The sequence below is a fragment of the Echiichthys vipera genome (assembly GCF_963691815.1).
Source record: "Echiichthys vipera genome assembly, chromosome: 8".
NCBI classification, from domain to species: domain Eukaryota; kingdom Metazoa; phylum Chordata; class Actinopteri; order Perciformes; family Trachinidae; genus Echiichthys; species Echiichthys vipera.
The window spans coordinates 32,578,966-32,591,393 of NC_139833.1; positions in this window are offsets into that span (position 1 = coordinate 32,578,966).

The window sequence follows — 12,428 nt, forward strand, 5'->3', positions numbered from 1 at the left end:
TTACCCGAAGATTACTCAAACTGCGCTTGATAACTACTGTAAGTGCAGTAAAACCCTCAGGAGTAAAAAGTCGATGCTATACTACTTCATTAATACATCTGTTCAACAGACAAGACCACGTCAAAAACAAGATCAGGCTGCTCTGTCTACAGTCTCTCATCCACTGTCGCTTTGTTTACCACGTATCTTCAAATGTCTCAGATTCCTTCAAACTCAGCTGCTGGCTGAGGCAAACCAGCCGCTGTTTCTGTTTCCAGTGATATATTACTAAGTTTATATAGTGACTTTACTGTTGCTGCTGTAGAAACAACCTTTAGTTATATTTCAACTATTTAATTATAATCCTGTTCTGCATGTATTCTTTTTAAAATAGTATATTTTTTAAAAAGCAATTTTTTGGTGATGAAAACTTGAATGAATTTGTAATTGTTCACCAGAAGGAGCGTATTCGGCTGGTTTTGGTTGGAGATCAGCTTTGTTAATAAATGTTACTTATTATATAAATATAAGTAGCTCTTGGCCACTTTCATATTCTCAAAGTAGCTCTCAGAGGAAAAAAGTTTTGAGACGCCTGGCGTAGAGGGAGCCAACAAAGACAATTTTGTGTTAAATGAAAAAGCACAACACCATGAGCTGTAAGAAATTTCAAAACCAATATTTAGTCCATCTTCCATTTTCTGTCATATATATACACTGGAGATATAACTAAGAGGACAAATTATAAATACTTGATTTATTCTTAAATACTACTTATTTTTTATTTTTGATAATTTGATAGAATATCAACTGTGTTGTTTTTTTAAAAACCAAGGCACCTTTATTTAAAAAAAAACAAAAAAAAAACAGTGATCAAAATTAGAGAATGTGTGTCAGAAGAGAAGATACCAACAATGTTTTCTTCAATAGGATTCAAAAATGAACAGGAAGTGTAGAGGCCACAGCTTTGAATGACTTCAGCACATCTGTGCCCATAGGACAGCACTAGTTTCTCACACTGCTCTGCTTTGATCTTGGTCCATTCTGACTCAGTCTCGTCCACAGTTCACTAACTGTAAGGGGTTTCTGAGGCATCACTTGAACCTGAAGAAAACTATGGGGTTTGTGTGTATATATACACCGTGTTCCAAATTATTACGCACATTTTAATTAAGTTTTATAAAGATTACATATTTTGTTTTTCAATTAAACTCATGGATGGTATTGTGTCACAGGGCTCTTTAGATCACTGAAATCAATCTCAGACACCTGTGACCAATTAGTTTGCCAGGTGAGCCCAATTAAGGAAAAACTACTTATGAAGGGCGTTCCACATTATTAAGCAGATGACCATTTCCAAGCAATATGGGAAAGAAAAAAGATCTCTCTGCTGCAGAAAAGCGTGAAATAGTTCAATGCCTTGGACAAGGTATTAAAAACCTTAGTTATTTCACGAAAACTTAAGCGTGATCATCGTACTGTTAAGAGATTTGTGGCTGATTCAGAGCACACACGGGTTTGTGCAGATAAAGGCACAACGAGGAAGGTTTCTGCCAGACAAAAACATCAGATTAAGAGAGCAGCTGCTAAAATGCCATTACAAAGTAGCAAACAGATATTTGAAGCTGCTGGTGCCTCTGGAGTCCCACGAACATCAAGGTGTAGGATCCTCCAGAGGCTTGCAGTTATGCGTAAACCTTCTATTCGGCCACCCCTAAACAATTGTCACAAGCAGAAACGGCTGCAGTGGGCCCAGAAATACATGAAGACTCATTTTCAAACAGTCTTGTTCACTGATGAGTGCCGTGCAACCCTGGATGGTCCAGATGGATGGAGTAGTGGATGGGTGGTGGACGGCCACCATGTCCCAACAAGGCTGCGATGTCAGCAAGGTGGTGGAGTCATGTTTTGGGCGGGAATCATGGGGAGATAGCTGGTTGGCCCCTTTAAGGTCCCTGAAGGTGGGAAAATGACCTCTGTAAAGTATGTGGAGTTTCTGACTGACCACTTTCTTCCATGGAACAAAAGGAAGAACCGTGCTTTCCGTAACAAAATCATCTTCATGCATGACAATGCACCATCTCATGCTGCAAGGAATACCTCTGCATCATTAGCTGTTATGGGCATAAAAGGAGAGAACCTCATAGTGTGGCCCCCATCCTCCCCTGACCTCAACCCTATTGAGAACCTTTGGAGCATCCTCAAGCAAAAGATCTATGAGGGTGGGAGGCAGTTCACATCCAAACAGCAGGCTATTCTGACATCCTGCAAAGAAATTCAAGCAGAAACTGTCCAAAAACTCCCAAGGTCAATGGATGGAAGAATTGTGAAGCTGCTATCAAATAAGGGGTCCTATGTTAAAATGTAACTTGACCTGTTAAGACATTTTGGATTGAAATTTCACCTACTAATCAATTCAATTCAATTTTATTTATAGTGTCGAATCATAACAAAAGTTATCTCAGGACACTTTACAGAGTAGGTAAAGACCACACTCAATGACTTATTTATGATTTACATAGACCCAACAATTCCTCTGTAGAGTACGGTGGAGACGAAAACCTTCCCTTTAACAGGCAGGAACGTCGGACAGACCTAGCTCTGTGGAGGACGGCCATCTTTCTTGACCGGTTGGGGAGGAAGAAAAGGAGAGAGAAAGAGAGAAAAGACACACAGATGGACAGAGAGAGACAGACAGACACACTTCCAGAGATGCAAGCAAAGCCTAACAGTAGCTATAATAATATTTATAGTAATGTGAATATAACGTATATGTTAAGACAGTTAATACAACAGAATAGTAGAAACAAGCACAGCTAAGGTGACAGAATATGAAAATGATAATAATTATGGTGGAAAACATGATCAATGATGAGTAGTGGCAATAGCAGCTACGATACAGCTACAAATTTTATAGTTTATTAAACTAGTGATAGTATATATGAGTAACAGTCATAATAGCAGCAGGAAGCGTCATGTAGGACCACGGCAGCAGGCACCACCACGATCAGCAGAGACCTGCGAGACGACAAAGCACAAACAGCTCCGGAGAAGAAGCTGAATTAGTAACGTGCATTGATGAGACATGAATGGTACAGACAGAGAGAAGAGAAGCTCAGAGTATCAGGAAAAGTATTATCCCCCGGCAGACTAAGCCTATAGCAGCATAATTAAGCAGAACAAAGTCTTATCGTAAGCCCTAGCTGTAAGCTTTATCAAAAAGGAAAGTTTTAGGTTTACTCTTAAATAAGGGGACAGTGTCTGCCTCCCGAATAACATTTGGGAGTTGGTTCCACAGGAGAGGAGCTTGGTAGCTGAAGGCTCTGCCTCCACTTCTACTTTTGGAGACTCTAGGAACGACGAGTAGCCCTGCATTCTCAGAGCGCAGAGATCTAGTTGGGTGATGCAGTACTATGAGCTCTTTAAGATACGACGGAGCCTGACCAATAAGAGCTTTGTACGTAAGGAGAAGGATTTTAAATTCTATTCTAGATTTTACAGGTAGCCAGTGCAGAGAAGCTAATACAGGAGACATATGTTCTCTTCTATTTGTTTAAGTCAGTACACGAGCTGTAGCATTTTGGACCAACTGGAGACTCTTAACAGACTTATTGCAGCAGCCTGATAATAAGGAGTTGCAATAGTCCAGCCTAGAAGTAACAAATGCATGGACAAGTTTCTCTGCATCTTTCTGAGACACAATGTTCCTAATTTTTGCAATATTACGCAGGTGAAAATATGCAGTCCTTGTTGTTAGTTTTATGTGAGAATCGAAGGACATATCCTGATCAAAAATAACACCCAGATTCCTTACTGTGGTGCTGGAGGACATCACAACATCATCCAGATTAACAATGTCTTTAGCTATTGAGTTTCGGAGGCCTTTGGGGCCAAGTACAATAACTTCAGTTTTGTCTGAGTTTAACATCAGAAAATTGCAGGTCATCCAGCTTTTTATTTCCTTAATGCACATTTGAAGTTTATCTAACTGATGGGTTTCTTCTGGTTTGATCGACAAATATAATTGTGTATCATCAGCATAACAATGAAAATTTATGGAGTGCTTCCTTATAATATTTCCTAAGGGAAGCATATATAAGGTGAAAAGAATCGGTCCAAGGACAGAACCCTGTGGGACTCCGTGACTAACTTTAGTGTGCATGGAGGATTTGTCATTAACATGTACAAACTGAGATCTATCTGATAAATATGACTTAAACCAGCTCAGTGCAGTTCCTTTAATGCCAATTAGATGCTCCAGTCTTTGTAGCAACTATGACGTCCTAATGCTGCAAATTCAAAAAATGAGCTTTTTCAGTTAACAACCTTTAAATGTTATAAAACTGTGTTGTGCGTAATAATTTGGAACAGTGCGTTTTAAGTTTTTTATTTTTGAAAAAATACTGTTATCATTGGGAGGTTTGTTGAATAACATTTGAATTTGTTAAATAACAGTTGATGACTTGAAAATTATGCTGACTGTTGTTTGCATCGACTATTTAGGAAAATCTGAGAAAAATATAATTTGCATTATAATTTGGAACACAGTGTACATATATATATATATATATATATATATTCACTGAATCGGTTCATAGCCGAGCGTGAAATGGCTGGGATGAGGATCAGCACATCTAAATCTGAGGCCATGGCTCTAAGCAGGAAACCGGTGGATTGCCTACTCCAGGTAGGGAATGAGTCCTTTCCCCAAGTGAAGAATCGGAGCAGCAGGGGTGGTATTGCAGTCGCTTTACTGCACCGTTGTGACGAATAGAGAGCTGAGCCGGAAGGCAAAGCCCTCGATCTACCGGTCAACCTTAGTTCCTACCCTCACCTATGGTCATGAAAGTTTGGTCATGACCGAGAACGAGGTTGCGGGTGCAAGTGGCCTTAATGGGTTTTCTCAGGAGGGTGGCTGGAGTCTCCCTGAGAGATAGAGTGAGAAGTTCAGCCATTCGTGAGGAACTCGGAGTAGAGCCTCTGCTCCTTTGCGTTGAAAGGAGCCAGTTGAGGTGGTTCGGGTATCTAGTAAGGATACCCCCTGGGCGCCTCCCTAGGGAGGTGTTCCTGGCATGTCCAGCTGGGAGGAGGTGGAGAGATTATATCTCCACTCTGGCCTGGGAACGCCTCAGGATCCTAGTGTTGTTTTTGGCGGCCTGTTTTACTTTTAGTCTAGTCTAGTTTAAGTCGACTAAAAGTCTGAGCATTTTAGTCTAGTTTTAGTCGACTAAAAGTCTGAGCATTTTAGTCTAGTTTTAGTCAAAGAAAATTGTAAATTTGCCTCTTTTTAGTAATGCAATTATATTTAATCAATATAATAAAAGTACCTTGTAGTATTGACGAAACCAACCTTTTCTTTTAGCCAAACCCATGCAGATATCTTTGGTTTATATGCATGTACAGGTCTAGAACAAGTAATCCAATTTATGTTGATGCCAAATTCAGTTCAGTGTGAATAACAAAAGTAGTGAAAGTATTTGGCCAACAAGGGGAAGTTTAGTGCACTTATAGAGTGAGTCAGTCGGGTAGGAACTAAACACACACACACACACACACACACGTTAGTCACACACACACACACACACGCTAGTCTCTCTCACAAACACGCTAGTCTCTCTCACACACACACGCACGCAAACATGCACACACACACGTTCTCAGCTCCAGTGGCTAACTTCTAAAGCTAGCGTTAAGACCCGACACATTAACCGTAGCCTCATGTCGCATGAGCTTAATAAAACAGAAAGCATCGTTACGTTATGTCTTGACTTACCTTAATGTCATTATGGGATGCCCTAAGGTGTCTCTTAAGATCCGTGGTGTTTTTTCCTGTGATTTTGTGGTCGCATTTCTTTTTCTTTTCTTTTTCCACAACAAATCCCGTTTTCCTTTCCACGTCTGTGTAATGAAAGTGTTTCTTCTTTTTCTCTCAAACACGACCCCCGGCTGGTGTCAGACTTTGTTCTCGTGTGTCTTTAGTTGTCGCTAACCCTAACGCTAACGCTGACCCACAGCAGCGGCAGCTTCAGAATCCAAATAATGCGCGTGTGGGGATTGAGGAAGTGACGTCGCCCAGACGCGAGACTGGAAGAGAAACTTCAAAATAATAATAACGTGACTAAACGAGACGAAACAACGTTATTTCGTCAACGAAAATTAAGAGACATTTCGTCTCATTTTTATTCGTCAACGAAAATGTGTTATATTTTTCGTCATAGTCATTGTCACATGCCCATATTTCGTCTCGTTTTCGTCAACGAAAAAGAAGAGACATTTCGTCTCATTTTTATTCGTCAACGAAAATTTATTATATTTTTCGTCTTAGTCATTGTCACATGCCCAGCATTTTCATTTTGTCTCGTCCAGTTTTCGTCACGTGATAAAGGTTCGTTGCCGACAATATTTCGTCATCATTTTCGTTGACGAAAGCAACACTACGGGATCCCCCATTAAGAGGTGGTTAATGTGGCCCGGGGAAGGGACAGTTTGGGGTCCCCTGCTGGAGCTGCTGCCCCCGCGACCCGACACCGGATAAGCGGTTGAAGATGAGATGAGAGGTGTATGTATATATATATATATATATATATATATATATATATATATATATAGGGTGAGAAGTTCAGCCATCCGTGAGGAACTCGGAGTAGAGCCGCTGCTCCTTTGCGTTGAAAGGAGCCAGTTGAGGTGGTTCGTGCATCTAGTAAGGATGCACCCTGGGCGCCTCACCAGGGAGATGTTCCAGGCACGTCCAGCTGGGAGGAGGGTAGGTGGAGAGATGATATCTCCACACTGGCCTGGAAACGCCTCGGGATCCCCCAGTGAGAGCTGGTTAATGTTGCCCGGGATAGGGAAGTTTGGGGTCCCCTGCTTAAGCTGCTGCCCCCGCGACCCGCCCCCGGATAAGCGGTTGAAGATGAGATGAGATGAGAGACTTTATACACAGTATAAAACAAATTAACAGTTAAAAAACAGCAAAAAACTGTCTAAAAAAAAGTAAAGTAACAAGTTTACACAAAAAGTGATAGATAAACAGACTGGTCTACAGTATGTGTGAGTGTATGTGTTCAGCAAAGGAGCAATGCTGATTGTGAAGTCTGACTGCTGCAGGATAGAAACTGCGGTACTGCTCCTTCACACACCACGGGGTCTTCACTGAAGGAGCTGCTCAGTGATGTCGCTGTCTTAGGAAGGGGGCTTCGCTATCACCCTCCTGTCACCTACCCCCTTACTGGGTCGAGCGAGCACCCCAGAACAGAGCAGGCTTTTCACCCACCGGTTTGGCCGTGTTGTGTAACAATCTGATCACAGTTGTTCTGTGGTTCAAATCCGATCATTCTACTGGCTTAATTCAATAGTGAGTGGATTCTGAAAGCAGTTACAAGGTCTCGGAAAGCAAAGTGAGACGAAGCAGGGTTAGGTTCACATCGTTCTAAAAGTTGTTCAGTTCGTGTTCAGTTTATTCCTATGGCATGGGAATATATTGATAAGGATGGATCCCAGCGGAAGGGAGTAAAGCTGGAGGGTAGATTACAGATAACAGTAGAGGAAGGTGATTTTTCGGTTGCAATGGAAAATTGATTTTACCTTGACTAAAGAAGAAAGCAGGCCAACAGCTGAGTCTTAATTTGTTCATGCCACTTCTCAGAAGACTCTTTCATGAACAAAGCCCAATATTCAGATGGATTTTCGGAAAAGCTAATGCTAAAAGATGTGATTGTCCCCTCTATAAAGGGCCATGTTGATGATTCAGAAGCCAAGCTGTAACATTATATCACTGAAATGTTTGTCTTGTATTGATAGTTGGACCTGACTTGTGTGAAAGTTTCTGTGACTATACAAGGTAGCTTAAGTCATTTAGGGAGCTAACGGTGATTTGAACATAAGCTTGCAATACAGCCGTGCTCCAAGCACTCGGATATATGGCTTTATTTCAACTATCAGATCATATTCCTGTTGGATCAATTATGTTTTGTAGTGTTTGGTTTAAAATTTGCTATGTGTTAATGCTAGAGAAAGTTCTAATCTCTTGCTGATGTTAATTTCTCCCCGATTTGGCATCAATCTAAATGTTGCTATATTCCGTTACAGTCAGTTGCTACAGCAACTACATGTAGCTACATGCATATGTCGAGGAAAGCTGTGCTCTCAGTTGCTGATGTTGTAAATCTCTTCAGAATTTTGAGTCATATTCCTGCTGGATAGTGTGCGGTTGTGTAGTGTTTGTGAGTTTTGCAGCAGTGCACACATTTTTGTGAACAGGAACACTGAAACCTCTTCCGGTTTAGTGTTCAGGCAAACTTTAATAAGGATTAAATGATTTAATCCTGCAGCTCTTCTCGACTTTACAAATGTTATTGGACCGAATGGATCCAATTCTAACATTAACACTAATCAAAGACTGTACAGCTTAAAGAGAAATGTCTTTCCTCAAAGACAGTTTCTGTCAATTTAGGTATTATTTTATCATGCTGATGTTTGTTCAAGTGGTCATTTTTCTTATACTGTAAGTTTGGTTTTAACCAAAGTAATTTGAAACAGGATGAAACATCATGATTAACAGCTGTGACTGACTCACAGTTGGTCTGGTGGGTCTATCGATGGGACTTTGTTAATGTGGCTTCATCTCCAGATCACCACTGCACAAATGTTGGTTGCGAAACTAAAACATACCGTGATACAGTGGGAGGCAGTAAAAATGTGTTGTCCATCTTTATATGGTTGAGACCCTCTAAAAAAACGTATCCACTGATTTACAGGGCATCACGTGGCAGACCCAGTGGTTACAATTCTACTGTTTGACCACAATGTCAAATTGACTTCAAAGCAATGTTCAAAGATCGGGAAAAAAAAGATCTTTACATAGTTAATTCAATTCAATTCAATCTTATTTATAGTGTCATATCATAACAAAAGTTATCTCAGGACATTTTACAGAGTAGGTAAAGACCACACTCAATGACTTATTTATGATTTACATAGACCCAACAAGTCATCCGTAGAGTACGGTGGCAACGAAAACCTTCCCTATAACAGGCAGGAACGTCGGACAGACCCAGCTCTGTGGAGGACGGACATCTGTCTTGACCGGTTGGGGAGGAAGAAAAGGAGAGAGAAACAGAGAAAAGACGCACAGATGGACAGAGAGAGACAGACAGACAGACTTCCAGAGATGCAAGCAACCAAAGCGTAACAATCACTGCAGAAAAGTGGAAACAAGCAGAGCTAAAGTGATAGATGATGAAAATGATGGTTATTGTGGTGGCAAACATGATCAATGATTAGTAGTGGCAATAGCAGCTACAATACAGCAAGACATACCACTGATGGTGTTTTTATGGCTACAAATGTTATAGTTTATTAAACTAGTGATAGTATATATGAGTAACAGTGATAATAGCAGCAGGAAGCGTCATGCAGGACCACGGCAGCAGGCACCACCACGATCAGCAGAGACCTGCAAGACGACAAAGCACACACAACTCCGCTTTAAAAATAACAGCATAGCTGAGGGCTCGTAAGCCCTAGCTGTAAGCTTTTTCAAAAAGGAAAGTTTTAGGTTTACTCTTAAATATGGGGACAGTGTCTGCCTCCCGAATAACACTTGGGAGTTTGTTCCACAGGAGAGGAGCTTGGTAGCTGAAGCCTCTGCCTCCCATTCTACTTTTGGAGACTCTAGGAATGACAAGTAGCCCTGCATTCTCAGAGCGCAGCGATTTAGTCGGGTAATACGGTACTATGAGCTCTTTAAGATACGACGGAGCCTGACCAATAAGAGCTTTGTAGGTAAGGAGAAGGATTTTAAATTCTGTGCTAGATTTTACAGGTAGCCAGTGCAAAGAAGCTAAAACAGGAGAAATATGTTCTCTTCGATTTGTTTTAGTTAGTATACGAGCTGCAGCATTTTGGACCAACTGGAAACTCTTAACAGACTTATTGGAGAAGCCTGATAATAAGGAGTTGCAGTAGTCCAGCCTAGACGTAACAAATGCATGGACTAGTTTTTCTGCATCTTTCTGAGACACAATGTTCCTAATTTTCGCAATATTACGCAGGTGAAAATATGCAGTCCTTGTCGTTAGTTTATGTGAGAATCGAAGGACATATCCTGATCAAAAATAACACCCAGATTCCGTACTATGGTGCTGTAGGACAACATAACATCATCCAGAGAGATACAATTGTGTATCATCAGCATAACAATGAAAGTATGGAGTGCTTCCTTATAATATTTCCTAAGGGAAGCATATATAAGGTGAATAGAATCGGTCCAAGGACAGAACCCTGTGGGACTCCATGACTGACTATAGATCAGTAGATCACTAGATCTATCTGATAAACAAGACTTTAACCAGCTCAGTGTGGTGCCTTTAATGTAAATGAGATGCTCCAGTCTCTGTAGCAGGATGCGATGGTCAATAGTGTCGAAGGCAGCAAGTCCTTTGTCTGAAGCCATTAGAAGGTCGTTAGTAATTTTTACCAGTGCTGTCTCAGTGCTATGATTCATTCTAAATCCTGACTGGAAGTCCTCAAATAACTCATTATTATGTAGAAAGTCACACAGCTGATTGGCGACTAATTTCTTGATGATCTTAGAGAAAAAAGGAAGGTTAGATATAGGTCTATAGTTGGCTAGTAACTCAGGATCAAGACTGGGTTTTTTAAGAAGAGGTTTAAATACAGCTACTTTAAAAGACTGTGGTAAATAACCTGCTGATAAAGACTTGGTTTTTTGATTTTTGATTTGGAATATAGTCTAGGAGACAAGTAGAAGGCTTTGATGCTGAAATAGTAGAGGTTAATTTGTCAAGATAAACTGTAGAAAAGCAGTCCAAGAATATATCAGGTCATAAAGTTGTTTCTAAGGTTCCTGGGTTTGAAGAAAAATTGGTGCCAAGCGAGTTGATTTTGTCTCTTATAGTTATAATTTTGTCATTGAAGAAGGTCATGAAGTCGTTACTACTAAGGGTTATAGTAATACATGGCTAAATAGAGCTGTGGATCTCTGTCAGCCTGGCTACAGTGCTGAAAAAAATCTAGGATTGTTCTTATTCTCCTCTATATAAGATGAGTAATAGGCTGCTCTGGCATTACGGAGGGCCTCCTATATGTTTTTAGACTTTCTTGCCAAACTAAGTGAGATTCCTCCATGAATTCAGAAGTTATTAAATAATGGTCCGATGAAATAGTATTCTGTGGAAAGACTATTAAGTCTTTGATTTCCCCACCATAAGCCAAAACAAGTTTGAGGGTGTGATTCAAACAGTGAGTAGGTTTATGTACACTCTGACTGAAACCAATCAAATCTAATAGAGAGATAAACGCAGTACTAAGGCTATTATTATCAATGTCCACGTGAATATCAAAATCTCCTACAATGATTACTTTATCAGATTTAAGGACTAAATTTTACAGAAACTCTGAGAATTCAGATAGAAATTCAGAATACAGACCAGGAGCACGGTACACTATAACAAGTATAACTGGCTGCACAGTTTTCCAGGTTGAATGTGAAAGACAAAGAACAAGACTTTCAAATGAATTACAATTTAGTTTAGGTTTAGGGTTTATTGATAGCCCTGAGTCCTAAATAGCTGCAACGCCTCCTCCTCGGCCACTGCCTCGAGGAATATGAGTATTAATATGACTGGGAGGAGTGGATTCATTTAGGCTAACATATTCTTCATGACACAGCCAGGTTTCAGTCAGACAGAGTAAATCAATATGATTGTCTGATATCAAATTATTTACTAATACAGCTTTAGATGAGAGAGATCTAATGTTCAAAAGTCCACATTTTATTTTATGATTTTGTTGCATAATTGCAGATTTTGCGTTGATTTGTATTAAGTTTTTTTGTATAGCTCCTTCTGTTCATTTTTGATCTGGTTAATTTAAATGATCGTGGGGCAGACAGTGTTTGTATACTATACTGAGCTGGAAAATGCTCCACAGGGAGTGCAGAGAGGTGTGTAAGACTGCCACTCTGCTTCCTGGGCACCTGCGATAAGGGCAGCGCAGAGAGGTGTATTAAACTGCGGATCTGCTTCCTGATCCCGACACTGGGTTGTCATGGTTTTAGACCGCTAACAACTGCATCCAGGTTCTTAGATATGAGAGAGGCACCCTCCAAAGTAGGATGAATACTATCTCTCCTAATAATACCAGGTTTTTCCCCAGAAAGACTGGCAATTATCTACGAAGCCCACATTATTTACCGGTCACCATCCAGACAGCCAGCAACGGAATGATCACATGTGGCTATAAATGTCATCGCAAGTCAAGTTGGGCAGGGGACAAGAGAAAATTACGGAGTCCGACATAGTTTTTGCATAAGCACACACCGACTCTGCATTAATTTTAGTGACCTCCGATTGATGTAATCAGGTGTCATTACCCGACGGAAATGACAATCTTACCATATTTACGTTTATCCTTAGCCAGAAGTTTTAAAT